At 42.7% G+C, this 22,336-nt stretch overlaps 1 long non-coding RNA gene across 1 annotated transcript in view; it reads left to right on the forward strand.

Moving 5' to 3' along the window:
• Window positions 1-18,084, forward strand: part of LOC136845741 (uncharacterized) — a 48,807-nt gene extending 30,723 nt beyond the window's left edge. Inside the window, exon 4 of the long non-coding RNA XR_010855234.1 lies at window positions 17,577-18,084. This is a non-coding gene — a long non-coding RNA (uncharacterized lncRNA). The remainder of the gene's footprint in view (window positions 1-17,576) is intronic.
• Window positions 18,085-22,336: the final 4,252 nt, after the last annotated feature.

The following is a 22,336-nucleotide window of genomic DNA, read 5'->3' on the forward strand; positions in this document are numbered from 1 at the left end:
AAACTGAAAGCAGCCGCTCCCGATTTTTGGGAGTCTCTTGGGTCGCTCAAATCCTATGAATCACGAGTGTTCTCCTGACAAGAGGCACAGGACGAGAGAAAGTGCTGAGACACCCAGGTGTCTTGGTGCCAGGACACCCAGGTGTCTTGGTGCCGAGACACCAGGTGTCTTGATACTGCCCGCCAGCTGCTTTGGTTGCTTTGCTGGGATTCATCCTTGTGTATTGAACCTTAGGGTTTGAGCATGCAGGATAGCAGACACAGAATTCCCCTTTGAACCGTCTTCTCAAGGGGCCTTGGCCTCGAAGGAGTTTATAGTTTGGGAAACTAGCGCTAGTTCATGGCAGACGAGTTCTGCCCTGTCCAGTTTCGATTGTGTTTACACGATTTGCTCGGCTTGGCCCCTGGTCGCGCTTGCGAGACTGGCTCGGCTCGGCTCGCTCAGCTTGCTCGCCCCGCCCAGCCCCTGGTCGCTCTTGCGAGACTGGCTCGGCTCGCCCCGACTGCCTCCCAGTCCACCGCATACCACCCCTGGATCGCGTTCACGTGATCGGCTCGGTTCGGTGCGGCTCAGCTCGGCCCCACTCAGTTTTCTCTGAATCTGGTTCTCAGCTCTGTTCGAGTGAACTTTCTGCTCTTCCCAGGAAAGCACTTTGCCACGGCACAAGCGATCTCCTTCCTTCGTGTGGAAGTAATTTCCTTCAGTGATTATCGCTCACAGTCCGCCTCTCCTGCTGGTCTTATTGGCAAGACAGGTAGGGGTACTCTTTCTCTTCACCTATTCTCTTTTCCTCTCGGTTATTTCGAGAGGCACGAGACGGACAGAGAGAGCTCCAATGAATTTGTTTTTGGAGTTCAGCTGCCTGGCGTGCTTTGGGTGTCAGTCCCCCGATTGTCTTGTAGTACAACCAGGTAGCCGAGGAGGGTATCCTGGGATTTGTCATGGTCTCCCTCCAAGGAGAGAGGTACAGGAGTTTCATGCTTCGGGAGCAGTGAGGGCCTTCCTCTTCAAGTTGCGATCGCCCTTATTTCTCGGAGAACTTCGCGCCGATTCGTCAGCTCGAGGATCCCCGGGACAGGACCGCGGCTCCCCCAATGAATAATCTTCACCACTCGCAACCCTTGCAGTTTCCAAGGGGCTGAGAGTGTTGGGGGCTGCCATGTTCCTTGCTTCCAAGAGCGTTCTCGATCAAATGAATTCTTTTCTTCGGACAAGTAGTTCATTCAGGTCGAGGCACCAAGCTTCTTCCCTTCCTCGACAGAGTACTAATTCTGCCTCAGAAGGTCTTGCCAACTGCAGTTCTGTGGGCAATTCTGGTGCTAAGAAGAAGGAGACTTTGTCCCAATTCGATCTCTGGTTTCGTAAGTCCCAAGTTGGCTCGACCCTTAGGAACGAACCTTTACTTGGTTTTGCCTTTCTCTTTCAGAGATTTGCCAGATACCACAGTAATCAAGGTCTGTACCAAGTCACTGCCTTGTCCTTTGGACAGTGACCAAAACCTTGGGGTCTTAGTCATCTCGGCTCGACCTTGAGTTCAAGCCAGCCCCCCTCAACTCCTAAGAAGTTCCAGGCTTCAGAAGAAGATTGTGGAACACATAGCCCTCATCTTCCCTTCTAGGAAAGTGCGCATAACTGTCTCTTTCCACGGAGGAGGGAAGAAGGGAAGAGAGAAAGAAGTATCGACCAGGATGAAATGTTCTCGAGTCTCTGGAGCGACAAACCTGGAAATGGATTCCTTCAGAAGTATCTATTTCCCTTGGGCCTCAGCAATTCTTTTCATCAAACTTCCATCCTGCTAGCTTTCCCATGCTCCCGATTCAGGAAATGCCAGCCCGACTAGAGCCAATTGTCTCGGTATCCTGTCATCTTGCAGAAGAGAAGCTTCCCCATGGTGGAGAATGGAGGTTTGCTTCTATTCCTCCGTCCTTTCCTCTTCGAAGTATAAGGAAAGAGTTAGGGTAATGCTTGATTAAGGGAACCTTCGAATATGCTTGCATATTCCCCTCATATCATGTGTCTACTTACAGATTCACCGATCGAGGAATAGGCGCAAACCTGTAAGACTTTGTCTTGATGGTGTGTGACCAAGACGATTAGTACCTTCTCATCACCATCCTGGGTTCAAGCCAGCCTTCTGGCCTTCCAAGAATTCAGGATGTGTTTTGCGACACTCAGTGGTTTCGTTGAACAACAAAACCACAGTACAAGCAGTCCCCGGTTATTGGCGGGGTTCCATTCTAAGGGTGTGATGATAACTGAAAATCGGCGATTTCTGGTGCTTTTTCTGCGATTTTTGGGGCTTACCGGTGCCAAAACCCAGTTGTCAGCGCCGATAAGTGGAAATGAGCGATTTTCGGCACCAGAAATTGCAGATTTTCATTGCTAGACATGCTGAAAACTGGATCACCGTTAACTGGGAACTGCCTCTAGTGGCATTTGTCGACAAACAAGAGGGAATTATTTTTTCCTCCAGTTTCATCTGTCAACATTTGCAGGTACTCAAGTGTTCTGTAACGCACTCGACAACTCAATTAGCCAGATGCATTCCCGGTGGGGATGTATTGGTAGGTGAGGCCTCGGATTTGAGTGTCACCCGGTGAAATAGTCCATTCAGCACTTATTTCTAGGTAATTCCGTTGCTAGATACCAGAGAAAGCTAAATGAAATGCTGGAGTTACTACCCCCAGAGCGAGCTCCACTAGATGGAGTCGTGTATGGAAAAGGGTGAACTACAAAAAACACGGAACCTTATCCTATAGAGATTTCCAATGTCAAAAGTCCCAACGAGAGAGGTGCCGATACAAGCCCATGCACTACTCGCGGACTGTATACAAGGCAACACTAGCCGCATTCCATTTTAGCACGTTTTTTCGTTCACACGTAATTTCGTTGTGATCCTTATTTTGTGCTCTATTTTGGATTTTTTATGGCATCCTCGCAAGGTTCTTCTTCAATTACTTGAGTACCAGTGTTTTGTTGTTTTTAGGCGATTGAGGCTTCTTATTTTCCTTTAGTTTAATAATTAAAGGGATTTATAACGCCCGTCTCGATCTCCTCTCACGTCGTCTCTTGACCTCTCTTGGTCTTGGGTCGGCATGTTTGTTTTGTGTTTTTTATTTGTATCCCTTTTTATTTGGGATATTTTACCATTAATGATCCCTAACTTTAGTGGGTTTGATTAATTTTATGTTTGTTCTGTACCCATTTACTACGAGAAGTGCTGTTTAGCGTTTAGGCTACGAGCTACCCCCTCGGGCCCATTCGCTTTTTATCATGGCTTCATTACGAGAGTGATTTTTATTACGGGAGTGATGTTTAGCGTTTAGGTTACAGCTACCCACTCGAGCCCATTCGCCTTTTATCATGGCTTCATTACGAGAGTGATGTTTAGCGTTTAGGCTACGAGCTACCCCCTCTCGCCCATTCGCTTTTTATCGTGGCTTCATTACGAGAAGGTTGTTGAGCGTTTAGGCTACGAGCTTCCCCCTCGAGCCCATTCGCTTATTATCATGGCCTCATTAATTTTATTTTTGTCACTCACTTCTCTTAGCCTTTGGGGATCTTATTTTCATTGGTACTGTTACGGTTTTTACTTTGTTTTTACTTTGTTTTTATAATTTTGTTTATTTTGTGAATTTTGTGTTCCCTTCCTGGTCAAGTGCTGTCTTGCTGTTTAGGCTACGTGGTTCCCCCTCGGGCCTATTCGCTTCTTATTTTGGCTTTATTTTGCCTTGTTTTAGACTCACTTCTCTAAGTGTATGGGAACATGATTTTCATTGGTACCTTTAATTTTTGACCTTGTGCTTGGATGCATTTGAATTTTGTTAATTTTGGGATACTTTCATTTAACTGGAGGTCGGTCATGTCCCTTCACGTCCATGTTGTGTTGGGCCTGCCTATCCTCCTACATGTACCTTATAGACAATTTTTGTTTTATTATGATTTTTTTGTGTTATTGGTTAGCCTTTACCCCTCTCCTAGGCTTCCTTCCTTTACATCGCCTCAGTTAGGTTAGCCTAGGGGTTGGCTGTAACACTTTTCCCTTCGGGGAAAAATCGTTAAGGAGGGACGATCTCGATCTGTACGTATGAGTTTCATGTCGGTGATCTCGTTCTGTACATGTGTGTTTTATGTCTGGTGCTTCCCTTTGTTTGGTTTTGGCTTGGATATATTGCCTACGTCCACCCTCTCCCTGTTTCGGCTTTTCACTTAGGCTAATGTTCCTAATAAGTTAAGCTGGAATAGCGAGGGTTTACCTGCGTAGCCTATCCTAGTTCAATCCTTCTTTGGGTTGCTTACCAATGGTGACCGGGAGTGCTCTCCCCACTCCTGTTCACACTTCTTTTACCGACTATATATAGGCTATGTTATTTTGTGGTTTCGAGAGTTCCCTTCTCTCCCTTTTATCCTTTGCTCTCTCTCTCCCCTTGGTTTGTTTTCAAAGTTTGTTAACTTTCCAAGGCTTGAGAGCAATTATCCTTATTGTATGTTGTAGCCTACTTCCCCTCCCTCTGCATTGATTGATTGTCCCTCGGTGTGTCTGAGTTGGCACTCCACCTGGACCTGGAGGTGACCGGGAGTGCTCTCCCCACTCCTGTTCACACTCCTTTTATCTTTCATTGCTCTCCTGGCCGTAGAGGTTTTTGCCCTTCCTCTCTTTTCTCTCGCTCTTGTCGTGCAACACAGCTTACATAGCGAGGGGATCTATGAGATCTCTGGGCGCCCGGGAGTGCTGTCCCACCCTGGTCGCTGCTTTGGGTTACCAACCTCCTGGCCTATCCTTCCCCCTTCCTTTTTACGTCGACTATTTCCCTTCGTGGTGCTTCCTACATGTTCGCACCTCACTGTTGGGATCTCATATGAGGCCAGTTAGCGTTTTCCACCTGACTGTCTTCTGCTTTATTTACTTTCGGCGTTCCCCCTCCTTTTGCTACTACCTGTTCGGTGTTTCGTTATCTTGTTGGGCGCTCTCCTTGCTTACTGCTACGGCGGTTTTAGTGTTTAGCGGTCGGCGTTTATTCCCCCCACCGCTATCACTTCGTTCAGGATATCCTCCTCCGGGGTTTTCCTCTCTTGGCTCGGAGTGCGCCCACTTCGAACAGTTCATAACCTTCCCACATTTTGTTCAAACATGATCGCCTGGAATGTTCCGTTGACTCTGTTTTTATGTCTATGAGTTTTGTCCTGTTAGCGGTTTTCTCTCCGGTTTTCTCCGGGGTTTTCCTGGTCTGACTAGGCTAATGGCTGCTACGGTACTCTGCTCCGGCATCCATTCCAGCATGCCCTTTTCTCATACGTTTTCGGCTGGTTTTGTCAAGTGCCAGAATGCTCCGCGCTATCCTGCAACAAACCAGCGGTCACAGAGTCTATAGCTCCCATTCGGTGCGCCGTCTGTTTTGGATTTATAGTTTGGCACGGAAGGTTATGAAGTACGCTATGCTCTCCTCGAGCAGACTTCTTGATGAACCCGTAGGTTTTATATATACCTGTCGGTTTCATCTCCGCCAAACTCCACCTCATGTGACTTATTCTTGACTCGGAAGGTTGTAAAGTACGCTATACTCTCTCCGAGCAGGCTACTTGATGAATCCGTAGGTTTTATTTACACCAGTCGGTTTTATCTCCGCCAAACGCCGCCTCCTTTGGCTTATTATTAGTCGTTTGGCACCCGGCAGATTGCGTTGTACGCTATGCTCTCCCGAGCAGGCTGCCTGATGAATCCGTAGGTTTCATATATACCTGTCGGTTTTACCTCCGTCAAGCTCCGCCTCATGTGGCTTATTAATAGTCGCTCTTTCGGCGATAAATCGGTAGGTTTCACATATACGCCTATCGATTTCACTCCGCCAAACTCCGTCTCCGGGCGGGATTCTCGTTAATTCGGTAGGTTTCATATAAACCTATCGGTTCTCCGCCTCTTGTGGCTTATTAATAGTTAATCTTTCGGTGTTTGGGCTCTCTCCGGGCGAGATTCTCGGTGGATCGGTAGGTTTCATATACGCCTATCGATTTCCTCCGCCAAACTCCGTTTCCGGGCGAGATTCTCGGTAAATTGGTAGGTTTCATATACACCTATCGGTTTTTCCTTCACCAAACTCCATCTTATATAACTTATTAATAGTTGTTCCTCCGGTGTCTGGGGTCCTAATTTTTCCCCCTCCTGGAGGCCGGCCCGTAAGTCTCGTAACTCTTCGCCAAGTTAATTGTTTACGGAGAGTTTTTGAAGACGTTGCGGCCTTCTGTCTCGTTCTCGGACCTGTGAACATCGTCCCGGAGCGATAAGTAGGTGCGGGAATAATTGAGGCAAACCTTTTCCGCTTAGCTCGGAATTAGGTGAGGCAAACTTTTCCTTTAGGGGATTCGTTAACTTCTCATCCCTTTTCGACGGTTCCTGGTCTACCGTCCCTAAGGTGAAGTCAGTAAAAAAAAAAAAAAAAGAAGACCCTTTTTTAAACCAAGAAGACCTGCTCCGGGGCCCCCTCAGGATGTCTCGGATCTCTAATCCGGTGCCATCTACGAGTTTGGCCTCGTCTTCTGAAAGGGACACGGCCCAAGCAAAGCAAGGCGGTTACCCCCTTCCTTTGTTGAAAACTCTTTACGGGTCTCCTTATAAGGAGCTCGATTTGAGGGTCATTGTCAACCTATTAAACTAACTATCTACCTCATGGTCCGTGCCTTCCCTTTCCCAGGAGCTTAAATCCCAAGAGATTAATCTCAAGACTCATTGTCAATGTATCACCTGTTAAGTCCTGCTCCGTTCGAATTCTATCGTTCGGACACCTCCACCTCTTTTCCCCTCCAGTCTGGGGAATCTTGGTGCCTTCCCTTTATGCTTCCCAGCATGAAGGCACCCTCCTGTCGGGGTGTGGACACACGGAGGTTGGTGGAAGGGCATTTCTTCCCTTCCGGTCTGGTATCCTCTTATCCGGGTTTTACCAGACTGTCAGAACGAGCATGGCATCTGTCTGGCAGGATCCATAAGTGAGCCCTCAGCTAGGGGCTGGACACATCGTCTCCCTGAGAACTCTTAACGGAGTGGCAGGCGGAGAATTCAAGTTCACGCCAGCTGTGGGGTCTTACCGTGCTCTCTTTGAGAGCCCTGTTTCTACCCCTTGTGCTCCGAATGTAGCCCTCTTATCAACAGGCTTGTTTTGAAAATGTATCGCTGAGGCATTTCCGGGAGACAGATATCACAGATACATTCACAGTGAATCTTCTAACTCCAGACTACGCTTCTAATTTATTCAGCGTACAGCTCCCTAAGCTTCCGGAGTCAATTTTCGGAAGCTGAAACAGGGTGTAAGTCAGGCTTGCCTGTTCCGCCTTGAGCTGAAAATCTTATGAACAGTTTCACCTGGAGAATTAATCTTTTCCCCATTCTGCCCGTCTGGGGCTACTAATGTTACCCAGAGCCTCCGTTCTCATGGGTGTCTACCCTACGAGCAGAAACGGTCTGATCTTGCGGGACCTGTCCCAAGTCCGGCAAGAAGTTCATGTAGTTCAAGAGCCCCCTGCTCAGGCGGTGGTGCAGGCTCTTCAGGTCTCTGCCCTAGACAGCCGTCAGCTCTCACTCCCAGCCTCCACCTCGATGTGTGCGGGTTCAGCCAACACATCAGCCCCTTGTAACACCCCGTGTGTCTCTGCCTCCCCACGTGCCTCCGCCGGAGTTTTCTTTGCTTCATACAAAAACCTAAGGAAAGAATTTTCACTAGACATTTGGCCAGAGGCTCTGACCCTCGGGGTTATCATAGGAGCAGGGAATCATCCTACTCCTCTCTGAGAAATTGGGAAGGCATTCGCTTCATGGGAGGCAATCAAGCCTCCTCCCTGTAGTATTTCTCATAGGGGTGGGAGGCTGTACCATTTTCGGGGCCACTGGAACTTCAGTTCCTGGGCCCAGAGTATAGTTATCAGGGCCCGGGGTGGAGCTGGACTGTTCCCCACCAATCAGGTTCAATCAGCCTCCGGCCAGAGTTCTGGGGTCTTTGTGAATGGCCTGTCAGGCTTTTTCAGTCTGCCAAGGAAGTTCCCTTCCACTGGAAAATTTTTCCGGGCGTGTCCTGTTTGTTTTCCTTATTCATGCGGCAAGTCTCGGTTGCTTACAGTCTTGTGGGTTCGGATCCTACTGCGCCGTGGAGCCGTAACCACCTCTATAGACCTTTCCGGCGCTTCCTTTCACATCTTGGTTGCAGAAAGGTCCTATCCCTTCTTGGGATTCAGACTCGGGGAGCAGGCGTACCCCTTCAGGTTCATGCCCTCCTCAATGCGGCTCCAGAGTCTTTGCCAGTTTGAACAATACCGTAGTTCAACAGCTCCGGTATTAGGAGGCTATGCTAGCTGCATATCTAGTTGCCTGGCTCATTTGGGCACCCAGCGCCGGGAATTGCCTGAGGCGCCGGTCATTATAATCGGTTTCTAGAGTCTTTGGGCTTCTAAGTAACCAGGAAGGAATCCCACCTGTTTCAGGAGGGTAGCCTTCCGTAGTTATGAATCCAGTGGAAGTGGAAAGAGATAGCAAGGACGTCCTATCATTTCAACATCTCAAGCATACCTCTCGCCGTGCCCAAGAAAAGGTCCTGGGTTTTCTCCAGTTTGCTTCAGTGACGGTTCTCCTTCTGAAGTCAAAGCTGGAGTTTATGACCAGGGGTATGGTGGAGTCAGGACGTGTCTCCTGATTCCTCCTGCTTGAATAGTGGCCTCCAGCCTTGCACAACTATCAAGTGCTTACCGAAGTCAGTTCCTCTCCAGCTTTCCCCTCTGGCCTCAGTATTCCACACCGTCACCTCTGGGCTGAGGTGGAAGTTTTGGCCCAATGGTACATGGTACTTAGTCGGTCACGTTCGGCAGTTCCATATCAACGCTTTGGAGGGCGGTGACAGTCTTCCTGTCCTTGGGAAACTTCTTCCCCCCAAGAGGTTTCCTTTTAGGCTGGTTCTGAACAAAACAGCAATAGTGCGCTGCGTAAACAAGTGGTTTTGGACTCGAATTGCTTCGTTCAGGTTATGGTTCATTCTTCTCCATAACCAACAGACGCAGGTGCCTCTGTCTACCACCCTTCGTAGGGGTCCAAAAGGTCACTGCTTTTTCCCTATCCAGGGCCTCCCCTGGTGTCGGAATAGTCCTTAGACGGAGCGTCATTCAGGTAGTCTTGTGACCTTTTCCTGGGCCTGGAAGTAGGTCTGTTTGCAACCCAATTCAGCCACAAACTATCAAGCTGTCCCGTCTGGTATAAACTCAGCCTCGTCAGCCCCTCAAACTCTGATGTCCTGGCTTTGTGGTCTTTGTGAATCTTACAGTTTAGGAGGAAACTGATATTGGTCCTGTTATTATTGTTTTCCTGAAATCAGTTAAGGGATCCTACTCTACTGCAGTATGGTTCTGCAGTTAAGTAACTAGCACTCTTCATCATAGTTTTGAAATAGCTTTGAAGCCACAGCCTAATTGGCAAAAACAGTGTCTAATGTTGACTGATGCGGCTGCATTGGCCTCGAGGAAAGTGTTTTGTTGGAACCAGACTCACAGGCCCTTAACTTTCATCCCTAAGGTCTGTGTTCGTCTAAGAACAGTACTCCGTCCACATTCGGTTTCCTGGTCTTTGAGTAATGTATCGGAGTTAGCTTCGGTAACCAACAATCATCTTGTTCTTACCTTTCCTTGTTAAGGAAGTCCCAAAATTTTTAATCAGCTTAGCTTCTAGTGTTAGTTTTCCTGTACTGTCTGCCCTGTCTGGCGGAACCAATCAGTTTGGTTTCCCCTCATCAGGGGTAGTGTTGTGAATTCCTCACCCTAACTTTCTATCTACAATTGAAGGTCCTCATTTTCGGTGGTCACCTTGAAAAGTACTCCCCTTTTACAAGGTCTGTTTCTGTGTCCAGTTTTCTCCTTGCAGGCTTTTTTAGACAGGACCTTGCAATTTTGTCAGGTCCTCTCCTTTAAAAAAAGGGGGCGGCACTGTCATTGGGTCTGCTATTAGGCAGGAAGTATTTTCTTAATGCAAGCCTATTCAGGTGCTATTCTAAGCTCATGATCTTAGACGGTGACCACTTACATTATTTTCATTACATAAACTTAGAGGACCTTACTAATGTTCAGGGTAGAATTCTCCTAGTTTTCAACGTTTCTATTTAAGTCTTTAATAGCATAAGAATGATGTTTATTTCTCTGTTATTATTTCACCGGGTGACACGGGACCCGATCCAGAAAAAGGATTTTGACAAAGGAAAAATCTATTTCTGGAGAGGGGCCCGTGTCACCCGTGACCCACCCTGTTTTTCATTCTCTCCCTCCCTTGATAAACTTCATTCTAGTGAGGTGGGTGCTAACATGGAATGCGGCTAGTGTTGCCTTGTATACAGTCCTTGCGAGTAGTGCATGGGCTTGTATCGGCACCTCTCTCGTTGGGACTTTTGACATTGGGAATCTCTATAGGATAAGGTTCCGTGTTTTGTAGTTCACCCTTTTCCATACACGACTCCATCTAGTGGAGCTCGCTCTGGGGGTAGTAACTCCAGCATTTCATTTAGCTTTCTCTGGTATCTAGCAACGGAATTACCTAGAAATAAGTGCTGAATGGACTATTTCACCGGGTGACACGGGCCCCTCTCCAGAAATAGATTTTTCCTTTGTCAAAATCCTTTAATAATACAGCTCACGCTTCTCAATAATCGTCTCTTAGGTGTTGTGCAGTCTCTCCAACTATCGTTAATGTTACATGATGACGTCTATTCATGTAGATGACACTTGACTGTCGTCAGGGTTACATGGTGACGTCACACAGGAATCCTCTCCCTTTTCCACCCAAATACCTGTTCCTCCATCCAATGATCCAGGTGAAAATCCATCCAATGATCCGGTATGTTCACCCAGCATTCTATGTCATCATGTCTCACATTCCCACTGTATTTTACCTCTTCCACCTCAGTTCCTTTGTTTTGACTTGAGGAGTTTAAACCATTTTTTGGTTGATTCTCCTTTAGTATTTAAGCTGTGCATACCTCGTTTTGTTCCGTATTCACTTCCTTTTGCTGAAAATGAATCCGTTAACCGGGCTCCTTAGTGTACTTCTACCTCAGCTCATTATAACGAGTAAGAAGTCAACTCTATTTATGGTAGGGTACAATCTCATGAAGTAGAGCCCTTGGGAAATGGATGTACAGCTTTTCTGACCCAGGATGAAGACCAACTATCTCATGTTGGAGGTTTTTTCCTAGAGAGAGATAGATAAACAGTTTTTCCCATTTTTGAGAACTATAATGGGTTGGCTTGTAGATCTAAAGAACATTTACATTGTCCTCAGATGTCTCACAGGCAGATTAAGGGGCCATTCTGAGAAAACTGACGCAGGAAGTGGAAGTGTAAACATCCTATGGCTCTTAGCAGTTTAGAATAGCCATAGCAAGTCTTGATTCTTTATTGGACAGAGACCAGCAAAGTTGTTCTATTACCTTGTTTTGTCCTGTTAAAACTTTGTTTGAAGACCATCCCAGCAGAAAAGGGCAAGGTTTCTAGTCAGATAGTCTCCTCATCCTCAGGTTTGCCAGAAGTTGTGGAACCTTTAGGGAGACCAAACACCCATCTGTTCACGACTGTCCAAGACACTACACTACTAGTTTACTGCCCTCCATGCCAGGATCGTTAAGCATGGGCAATTGCTTCTTTCCTTCAAGAATGGTCGAATCTAGACTTTTATGCTTATCCTCAGTTTGCTGTTTTGAGGAAATATTGAACAAGTTGTGAACTTTGCAGATCACAAGGATGATTTTGATAGCACATTTGTGGCCCCAAGGGAATTGTTCCCATCTTTTTTTCCAGGTGGTAGATGCTCCTAGTTGCGTTCCATTCATGGAAAATCTTTTCAGACAGTCTTATTCGAGAAGATTCCATCAAGCCTCCATATCTTCATCTCACCACATGGAGTGTTTATTGTCTGTTATGAACTATGGCATTTCTAGATGGCCAAGGAAACAATCCTCAAATGTAGAATGCTCTCCATTGTTAAACATTTGTATCAATAACAGTGGTTAGTTTTTGATCTTGGTGCTTGACCAGAGTTATTCCAGCACCCATTCCACTAGGTATCCTTTTTTTTTAAGCTCTACCAGTATCTCAGGTACGCAAAGTGGTCTTCTGTCACAGCTATCAAGGACACCACTTTACATTGCTTTCAGGTCTGCTTCATGCTAACTGGAATATTGCTCACGATTTAAAGTTTGAGGAGGTTTTCAATCTTTTGTGCTGAAAATTTCATCTCCCAATCATTTTTTTACAAGGAAATTTAGACATACAGTATTCCTTCAGATGTTAACCGCAGTTAACTCTTTTGATAAGGCTTCAATTAAGAACTCTAAAGACACTTTTCTTTTAACAATTTGAAGACACTTTTCTTTTAGCTCTTGTTGCAGCAAAGTGTATTAGTGAGCCTCAAGCCCTTTCATATTTGGGGGCTTTGTTCTAGCGGCAATCTCTTTTCTTTCATTGCCCAAGAGACAAGATATAGAAGAAGCCCTTCCAGTGTTATTACAGTGCCTAATTTAACTGCTTTGGTAGGCAATGAAGGAGTGGCTGTCTTTATGTCCAGAGTAGAACTATTAAGAGTTTATATTATTGAGCTTCAAGCCCTCTCTTGTTCTTTGGCTTTGATTTAGTGGCAACCTCTCTTTTGACAGCACCTAATCTAATTAATTAGGTAGCAATGGAATAATGGCTGTCTTATGTCCAGTTAGAACCCAAGGGTTTACCTGGACAGACATAACCTGTAAGAAGCGAAGTTGAGAATTTATCTGTGGTGTTAGAAGGCCAAACACTCTTTTGTCCAAGATGGGTAAAGTCTATGCACACAAAGTTGATTCCTGAGTTTTGACCTTTTTTGGAAATAATCCCAATGGCTTCTGTACCATAAACATGTCTTTATTGCCTGTAAAACCTTCTTCTAGAGTAGGTTGTCCTGCAGCTTAGTGGAGTTTTATAACTATTTCCTCATTATTTGCAAATGTTCAGTTTTATCATGAGGTATTAAGCCCTTAGTCCTTTCATTGCAATGGGGATTCTTTCTCTTGAACCAAATATGATAGTAGCCATGCTTTCTATCTTATTGGTAGTTGTTGGAAATCCTGCTATTGAATTTTGGGAGCATGAAAGTACACATTTGGTGTATAGGAGTGCACCTTCTTATTTTATGGTGGTACTAGTTGTCTTTAGTTTTGGACTGTTGGTTATGGGCCTTCAACTCAGGCACAGGAGTCACCAGTACATTACAAGAGAGAGTCCTTTTATCCCTGTAAGGATCCTCTTACAAGTCTCGCTAGGAGGACCTTAAACCCTATTGTGGTTCCAACGTCTGGCGACATTACACCAGTAAGGATAACACATCAGGCAGGAATGTTGAGAAGCTTTTTCTCCCTTTTTTAAACAGCTTTTAGTTCGTTCAGCTGAACCCTGTTTCTTTGGCTGTACTAACCGACCATCCTTATTCAATGTGGTAGTCAGCTAACTTTATCAGTAGGTAAGAGTTATTCCAAATAATGATAATTTTCATGATAAAATTAATTATTTGGATACTTATCTACCGTTAAAGTGGAAACCCACCCAGCCTCCCCCTTAGTGAGTGGTGATGAATAAATATGACAAGAAGGTAAATATTCCAGCACCAGCTGGTGGGAAAACAGGTAATTAGGCAGCCCTGCTTACTGGTGGCATTGGTTAATGGCATTTCGGTGTTACGTCGCTTGGCTAGCGACGCCGTTAACCAGAATTTTGGCACCGGTAAGTGGTTTATCAGCTCAGTAAGTGGTTTATTGGCTGACGCAGATTTTCAGTTAGCGGGGCTCAGCTGGGAACGGAACTCCTGCCATTAACTGGGGACTGCCTTACAGTGACAGTCCTTGCAGGTTAGCCAAGCATATTTTTATTAAAAAAATTTTTTTTTTTAATGCCAATCGCACCAAACAGTGCAAAGATAATGCTAACTTTAACAGTAGGTAAGTATCCAAATAATTAATTTCATCATGAAAATGATCAGTTTTCTAACATACAAACCTGAAGTTCATTACAGTAAAGGCCCACCTCAGCCACCCCTCACTCTGGTACCTGGGCCAGATGGCAAAGTGGAGTGCAGACCGACAGGTTCGCAAGCAAAATCTTATGTAAAGAACGTCAGGTTTGTATGTTACGAAAAATACAAATTACTTTTAAAATTTGCTATGTATAAAGCCCAAAGAACTGTGACGAATTAAGGCAGAACCATTACCAGGGTGAGGTAGTGAAGGATAATTTAGGCTGAAATGGATAAAATCATTTGAGGAAAAAGTGAGAACTGGTCAAGTTTGAGGAGCAAAGTCAATAAGTCTGTTCTAACCTGGAGGCAGATTTGGTATGAGTATAATGCTGATGGAGGGACTTGGGAGTTCGGATGTGGATACAGTGAGCTGGATTTATCATCTTTGTTGAGCACTTATTGTTTTAAATTATCCATTACAGCTTTAATCAGTATTATTGCATCTTCAGTGGCAAAAGGTTTCCAGCATTGTATAGTATCCCATGCTGTTGGAATGTGACCTAATACCAAGGAAGCATTTGTAGTCATGTTATAGTAATTTTTTCTTGGTCAAGAAGCCAGAGAAGCAAAACCATGTTAAAGGTAAAAACATTTTAATTTTGAATAGTTTCGGGATGGCAGTATTATTACAGTAGTTGGATTTTAAAATCACCCTTCCTGCACAATGTATTTCTTTACCTAAGAGATGAAGCTTTGGTGGCATCATTCCATAAAATAAATGGCTGTAACTCATGCTTTCCAATTACTGTATTTTGCTAGTGCACAGGTAATGGTACTGGATTTTGTTAGTGTTGGAGCCTCACTTGTATGTGATTTCTCCATGATCAGATGACATGCAGTAATGCCATATTGCACCAGCCTGATTCACTGTTATTTTGCTAATTGCTCTTAGTTCCAAACATCATTTCTGTATTGTTGTTCGTATTTTTTCATTTTTATCTATTTAATTATATTTTTTCTGTTAGTAACTGTAGACTTCCTGTAATGATAGTTTAATACAGAAATTATATTTTGCTTTTGACAAATGTCCCCATGTTTATCATTGCTTTTCAGTGGTGTGTAATCTGGCAGATTGACATTTGTTAATATTTTCCATTTGCCATACTTTCTATCCAAGGTCAGTTGTGGGCCCAAGTAGGAAATGGTATCCTACATCTGGGTGTTTTGGGATGTATCCCTGCAGTTACCCATCCATGGGCTTTTCCTTTTATTTTGCACTTCAGTGTGACCCATATTACCCATATTAGCTCTTGGGTTTGGGGTTAATGAAGTTTTCCCCTTTGAAAACCTGTTTCCAACAGAATTATCATGAGTTTGCATGATTCTCATCATAGTATATCAGAAAATTACAGTACATGTACAGTATACCCATACATACAGTGTATGTAGTTATGTTTTGTAGAGTGTAGGGGTGCAACTGACATAATCTTGTCATGGAGGAACTGTCACTGTTTAAACTTTGGTTGATGTGCTGGATTCTTGACTTGAATTTAAATGAAAGTACAATAATGTATACAACACTGGGAGTATTTCTCTTACCAATAATTGCAAATTTCATGTTGATAAGTATTTAGGAATGCATTTTGATAAGTATTTAGGAATGCATTTCTGTAGAATGCATGCAGTTAATTTCCCCTTCAAGTCATGGGCTTGCCACTGTAAATACAATAGTTCATAAAGCTGATAACATTAATCCTCCTTATGATATGTAGCTACTGTTCATTGTATTTAAGGGATATCACATTGAGATGTGCATTCCTTGTTGTGGCAGTGAAAAATATGAGTGGTTCCTACATCCTTTCCAAATCCGTCGTGCCTTATGGTTGGGCTCTGATATTCCTCAGAGTGACAGCTAACGTGGGCGAGTCTTCAGTTGTTGACTTTTGGAGTTGTAAAATTTTTTGTGATGGTGTGCAGTTTTAATTTTTATTTAAAGTTACAGTATAGTAAACCCTCTAAAGGAGGCACAGCTCTGAAAGGGAAATAACTGAGCTATATATCATCCCTAGCCAGTGCTGTGTTCCTCATTCATTACTTAACCTTCAGTTTTACTGTACTTATCTTTGCACGCTTATTATGTCAGTAAAATCATGACAAGAAGAGGAATACAGTATAACAAATTTTTTCTTTAAATACAAACAAAATATTTTAGTCAGGACCCTTGTCATGATACCCTTACCATTTGTTCATTATAGAATATCACCACACACAACCATTCATAAGCTCAAGTACAGAGTATATAGTACAGTATTGTTGAGTGGTAAAGTATTAAAAAAATATCGATACTGTAAATTAAAAGAAAAAAAACAGGGGTAGACACAAGTGATCAACCTGTAGCTGTGCATTTACAGTCAGCCCCTAATTTACTACAAGCCATTCCAATTTTCTGTTGCAGAATATTGTATAAGATTGGCAGAGTCATGGTGCCTGTTTCACTTCCTGACACCATGGGAATCAATCAGCCAATCAGTATGCAGTATTCAACTCACACTTTGTGCTCATCTTGCTGAGCATCAGTTGCCACTTACAGCATTTCACCCAAGAATTTTTGCCAGTGTCCAAGTGTGCCAATTGGTCATAATTGAGTCACTACATTTAGATCTGAAACAAGGCTGCAGTTAGGCATAGAGCATAACTTGCAAGGGCACATCTTAAAACTGAATGTTTATATTTATTAGGTACATATAATAATGTCTTATTGTGACACAAAGCAATAAGCCTTATAGTGATCATCTGTGTTGTTCTAGTCATCATTCATCATGCTTTTAAGTGAATCATTTGACTCATATTCATAACTTGGGTTTATTCATACTTTCAAAGATACAGTATATGAAATTTTTTAATTAAGCTAAAATGCAATACATGAGCATTGTTTTATTCTCAGTCATCCATCTCCAGACTCCGAGTATTATGTGTTATGAAAATGCTATCCAAAAGAGATCTTGTACACTTTGCATGTATAGTCGGATTCAAAAGTCAGCCAATACTTTTGTATGTGACCAGCGCACTCTTGATACAATGAAAGTATTGGCTAGTGGGTATAAGCAAGCTTTTGAATTTGTCTGTACATATTACCAGCCAGCTGGTACAGCTAAAAATAACACGAAGTTACTGTTGAATTGCGTTTTTTTGTGACATCTATCCTGAGCATGTCATACTGTAGAGGGGTAGAGCCTACAGTATGCCCTAAGCAGGGTGCTGAAAGTGGAACTACTGTATAGGTATTTAATGTCTTACTTACTATGAGTCCGGATCTACAAGGATCTACAATAGTTTTATCACATTATGATAATAATACATGTCAGCAATAGTGTATGTTATGTTTGTGTCCTTTGAAATATTAAATTAAAATTTTATGTTCTAATCTTTTGACCATGTAAGTTGTGGTCTGTAGAATGATTTTAGTATTGTGTTATCATAGTAAATAAAAGTCATTTACACTGTAGTAGTACTGTGATTCAGTATTTCTTCTATATACTTTACATGACAATCATACATTTTACTCAAGTATCATGTATTTCAGGTCCTCACAAGGAGCCCACACAGTAAAGTACTAACATTATTTTTGTTATTTTGTAAAGAGATAAGATCATGATGTTTACCATAATTCTGAAGGAATGATGTATCAGAAGATTTTAAGCCAATTTAAATTGCAGTAAAGATATGAACATGGGTAAAATTTATTACATCCTACCCTAATACTTAAAACAAGACGAGTGTTGTGTACCTGTAGGGAAGCTTTGTTTGACAGGCCATTAAATACATAGTGTCAAGGAACTACAGTATCCTTTCTTCTCTCTTGCTTCTGTTTTTTAGAACTATAATGAAATTATAGGATACACTGAATAATGAAATTGTAAGATCCACTGAAAATCATGTAGGTTACAAAGTTTTTATTTGCAGACTTGGAAGCCCAAAAATATTTTGATATTTATACTAGTATCAAGATTTCCAGATTGACCAAATGTCAAAAGGTCTATATACTGTGCAATATTGTAAATAACTTTGACATTAAAAATAATTTTCCTTTCTGAGACATGAATCATTTACCTCAACTGTTTCATTGACTGAATAAACTGATAAGTTAGTAATTTTTAGTCGTTTAGACTTAGGCCCTTTCATCATATACAGTATATATTTTTCCTTTCATCATATACAATATATATTTTTCCTTTCATACAGTATATATTTTTCTAACACTGCAGTCATTATGTTCCCAGGATCATCAGTTTTTTGTCTGTCAGGCAGAAGAAGGTAGTCTCCCCATGATCATGCCGTGCTATCAACAGATCTGCGCTCTTGGTTTTCTAAAAAGTATTTTTGTCCATACTTTGATAGCCACAAATTTATTTTGCATTCGAAATTCATTTTGGTTCATTTTTCTATGTAAAGAAAACAGGGAATTACACATTTACAGGTAGTCCCTGGTTAATGGCAGGCTCAGTTAATGACGATCCGGTTTTATGGCACTTCTCTAGCGACAAAAGTCGGCAATTTTCGGTGCCAAAAATCGCCAATTTCCGTTTATCAGCGCTGATACTTGGGTACTGGCACAGATACATACGTAACAGAGGCGCCGATAACTGAAAATCGGTGCTTTTCGGCGCTGATAAGCCCTGAAAATCACTGATCTTCGGTTAGCCACGATTTTCAGTTATCATCACACCCTCAGAACGGAACCCCTGCCGATAACCGGGGACTGCCTGTGTTAGGTACTTCAGTTATTATCATCTGTTTTTAACAGTGGGTAACTTTAATTATGTAACTGCTTGTATTGTTTGTTATATTTTATATTATTTCACCAGCATTGCTTTATTCCAGCGTATTTTAGTTTTTTATGCACTGGTCACACTTTTCTCATCATGTTAAGAGAGTTGTTAGAAGGAAAAGGCAGTTTCCTTTGTGTGACATTTGCTAACAGTTAAACAGTTCCTGTTAAGGAGCGAGTTTCTATTCTCTGTAATCACCTTTTTCCATTTTTTTTGTATTACAGGGGAGAGCAAGTGCAGTAATCCCTCTATTATTTGCTTTTCCATTACCCACACTACACACTTATTCATACTTTTGGGGGGAACACTGGGCTAAGATTAGGGCAGTTTCAAGCCCCCTTCAAGAATTTAGATGTCTTGGGAATTATTCCTTACTCTGTCCATTATTAGGAATTTATGAAACTGGGCCTGGAACTTCCACCTGGTCAATAAAGTACATATTTAGTTTTTGTTCATGAGGTCTTCTTAATAATCAGTATACAGGATGCTGCTATACTAATTAAGAATTAACCTCCATTCCATGGAAATGATGGAAACAGTCTGAATTCAAAATTATATTCATATTATTTTAGGATAACCTTTCTTTGCTCTGAGGAGGTGGTGTTCTTTGGAAATTCAGATTTTACATGTGCTGAACGCCAACAACAAACAAGCACATACCCACTTTAGAAGAAAATTGGTCTTCCTGCGATATTTCCACTCAACTCTTAGTGAGTATATGGCAGTGTTGTTGCAGAAAGTAGAGTAGCTTGAATTTGGGAGGCTTCCAAGGTGCCTGGCCTATTGTTGTGTTGGGTCAGGCTTACAGCTGAAAGGCAATGTCTCAGTGATTTGATGACATAGGACATCTAAAACCTTGCATCTTAGCAGCTGACCTAACAAATTGTAGAGAGGGTATCTTTTTTTCTCTTTTAGGAGTGAATTCATTTTAATTTGATCAAAATAGGCTTTACAATGAAGACTGAAATTATCTGTATTATGGAAGATTATACTCTTGAAATTTTCATGGAGGCTGGAGGAGATGTCAAGCCTGTCTACCTGTAAAACTGGAATACCTAACATAGCCGAGTGAGTGGAAACATTATGTCAGACCCTGCCCTCAGTGCTGGCTCTGATTTCACTGGTATGATGATTCTTAAGGCACTGAGGGTGAGGAATATATTTTGGTGGGTCTCCCATGACAGCAGCATTTTTAAAGATAGCAATATTGCTCCTTCCTCTCCTTGGAAGGGCCCCCTAGATATAGGGAACCCTTACTGAATGAATCTTATACAATTCCCATCAAATGAAAGTAAATCCTCAACCTCTGGTGTGCCCTTGATTTTTCCTTTGGACCCTTCCAGTCAAGTAAAAAATAAATTCAAATAACATTGAAGCCTTCTGAGGTAATAAAAAACAAAAATAAAACCTAAATTCTGGTAGTATTCAACCTTGACCCATTTTAATTCTCAGTAGGATGCTCCTACATAAGGACTTTGGTTTGTATACCTAGGAAAAATACAAATTACCTATAATAAAAATTTATCATATTTAAACAAGAGTATATATGTGGGTGGCCACCATTTATTAATGTAAAGAAGAATAAGCTCTGAGAGAATTAAAAATCAGCAGCACTATCATTGTTAACTGATAGCAGCCTCGTCTCTATTGTAAGACTACTATTGAGGTGTGTATTGTAACTGGAATTCAAGTGTTTGCCAAGTTCTGAAGGATATAGGTTGGTAATTTACATAACAATGATAAAAAGGTTTTTTTTTGTACCCAGTGCCTTAAATGAAAGCTGCTACTCTGACTTTATAGATGGCATCCCTCTAAACAAGACAGCAAAAAATTTTGAATTGTGGGTGCACTTCAAGTAGGCACACTGTGCATGCAAGGAGACAAGCACACAAATGGTTACTAGACAACAAGGTGTAGAGTTATAAACTGTACTACTCACTCTGCCCGCAAGGAGTTACAGCCAGTAATAATGACCAAGTTCCAAGAGTGGAGTGGTGGTTTACACATCACCAGCTACAGCCACATGGGTGTGGATAACCATATGACAAATATGGGTATACATGGGAGTTCTCCATGATACATAACCCACCATTACTGGTGACATGGCTATGTAAGTAGGTGTAGCCATGGTACACAAGGGGAGCATGCGAGTCATGGCCATCCATCACCAGCCTAGAATGGGAATGTCCCATAATATGAGTGTCATTGTTACAGGTGGGACAGGTATAGTATGGAGGCAAGCATAACTGCAGCACATTTTCAGCAAGTAGTGGAGAAAAGGTTGGACATCATCACTGAGGCATAGAAATGTCATGTGGCACACACATTCTGTCACCAGTTATACATGAGGTATTCGTGACATGTTCACACTGTAACCCCTTTCATTTATATTCTTTCTTATACATTTCTACCCACTCTCTCCTATCAATTGTTTCATAGTGCAGCTGTGAGGTTTTCCTACTGTTACACCTTTCAAACCTTCCTACTCTTAACTTCTGTTTCAGCACTGAATGACCTCATAGGTCCCAGCACTTGGCCTTTGACCTAAATACTGTCTTCCATTCCATGATGTTCACACATGCAGCTTTATGAGAAGTTTTTACTTTTCAGCCAGCAGAGTCACGTGAACACTCATGTCACCTCTTACTTAAGAAACAGGTGTGCTACTGACCGAGTTGTGCACACTGCCAAAAGGAGTGCATGTCAAGTCATCACAGGTGAGCAGTCGACTTGCAGCCAGATTCTGATGAAATCATCCTCATGTTCAAACATACAGGGCAGATTCTATGAATAGTGCTATCAGAGGTAAACAAAAAGTGGCTAGCAAGAGAGAGAGAGGACTGAATCCTCAGTGATCTTACCTCCCATGTTTAGGGATGCAACTGACAATGTCTCTTCCATTAGCACAGAGAGAGTCACATTAGTGATTATAAAAATGAGTGTCCTCTCTATAGAGCTGCTGGCATCCTGATCACTGCTACTACAGATGTGATAACAAAATAACTCGAGCCTCTAGGCAAGCTAAAAAGTAATTTGTGATGCCCCCAAGATGGGAGAACACTCTTCAAGGGGGCATGAGGTGAGTGAACTGAGGAAGTTGTACCTTGAAAGACAAGAGTTCATCCTCTGGTCAGTCCTAAAGAGCTTGATGTAAGTTCTGTTTCATCTGCTCAAGCTGATGCCTTGGAGTAAGCCAGCCTTGTGCTGTACAGGATCTTGCTCCTTGAGCAGCCCATAACTGGAGCAATGTTTGGGATAGAAAAACAAATTCTGGTGTTTCTGACTCATCTGCTCAAGAAGAGCAGCATACAGTGACAACTACTCTTCTTTCATTGATGATAAAAAAGTGGCATCAAGGGAAGTGGTACCTGAAAGGGAAGACCTGACAAGGTCAAGACTAGAATGACTTGCCAGAAAGCTGACAGTTATTAATAATTACAAAAATCTTTATACTTCATATGTACTTCATATCCACTCTGCAAACATCACATGATACTCTAAAGATAGTTAGTTC

The sequence above is a fragment of the Macrobrachium rosenbergii genome, chromosome 14 (genome assembly GCF_040412425.1).
Source record: "Macrobrachium rosenbergii isolate ZJJX-2024 chromosome 14, ASM4041242v1, whole genome shotgun sequence".
NCBI classification, from domain to species: Eukaryota; Metazoa; Arthropoda; class Malacostraca; order Decapoda; family Palaemonidae; genus Macrobrachium; species Macrobrachium rosenbergii.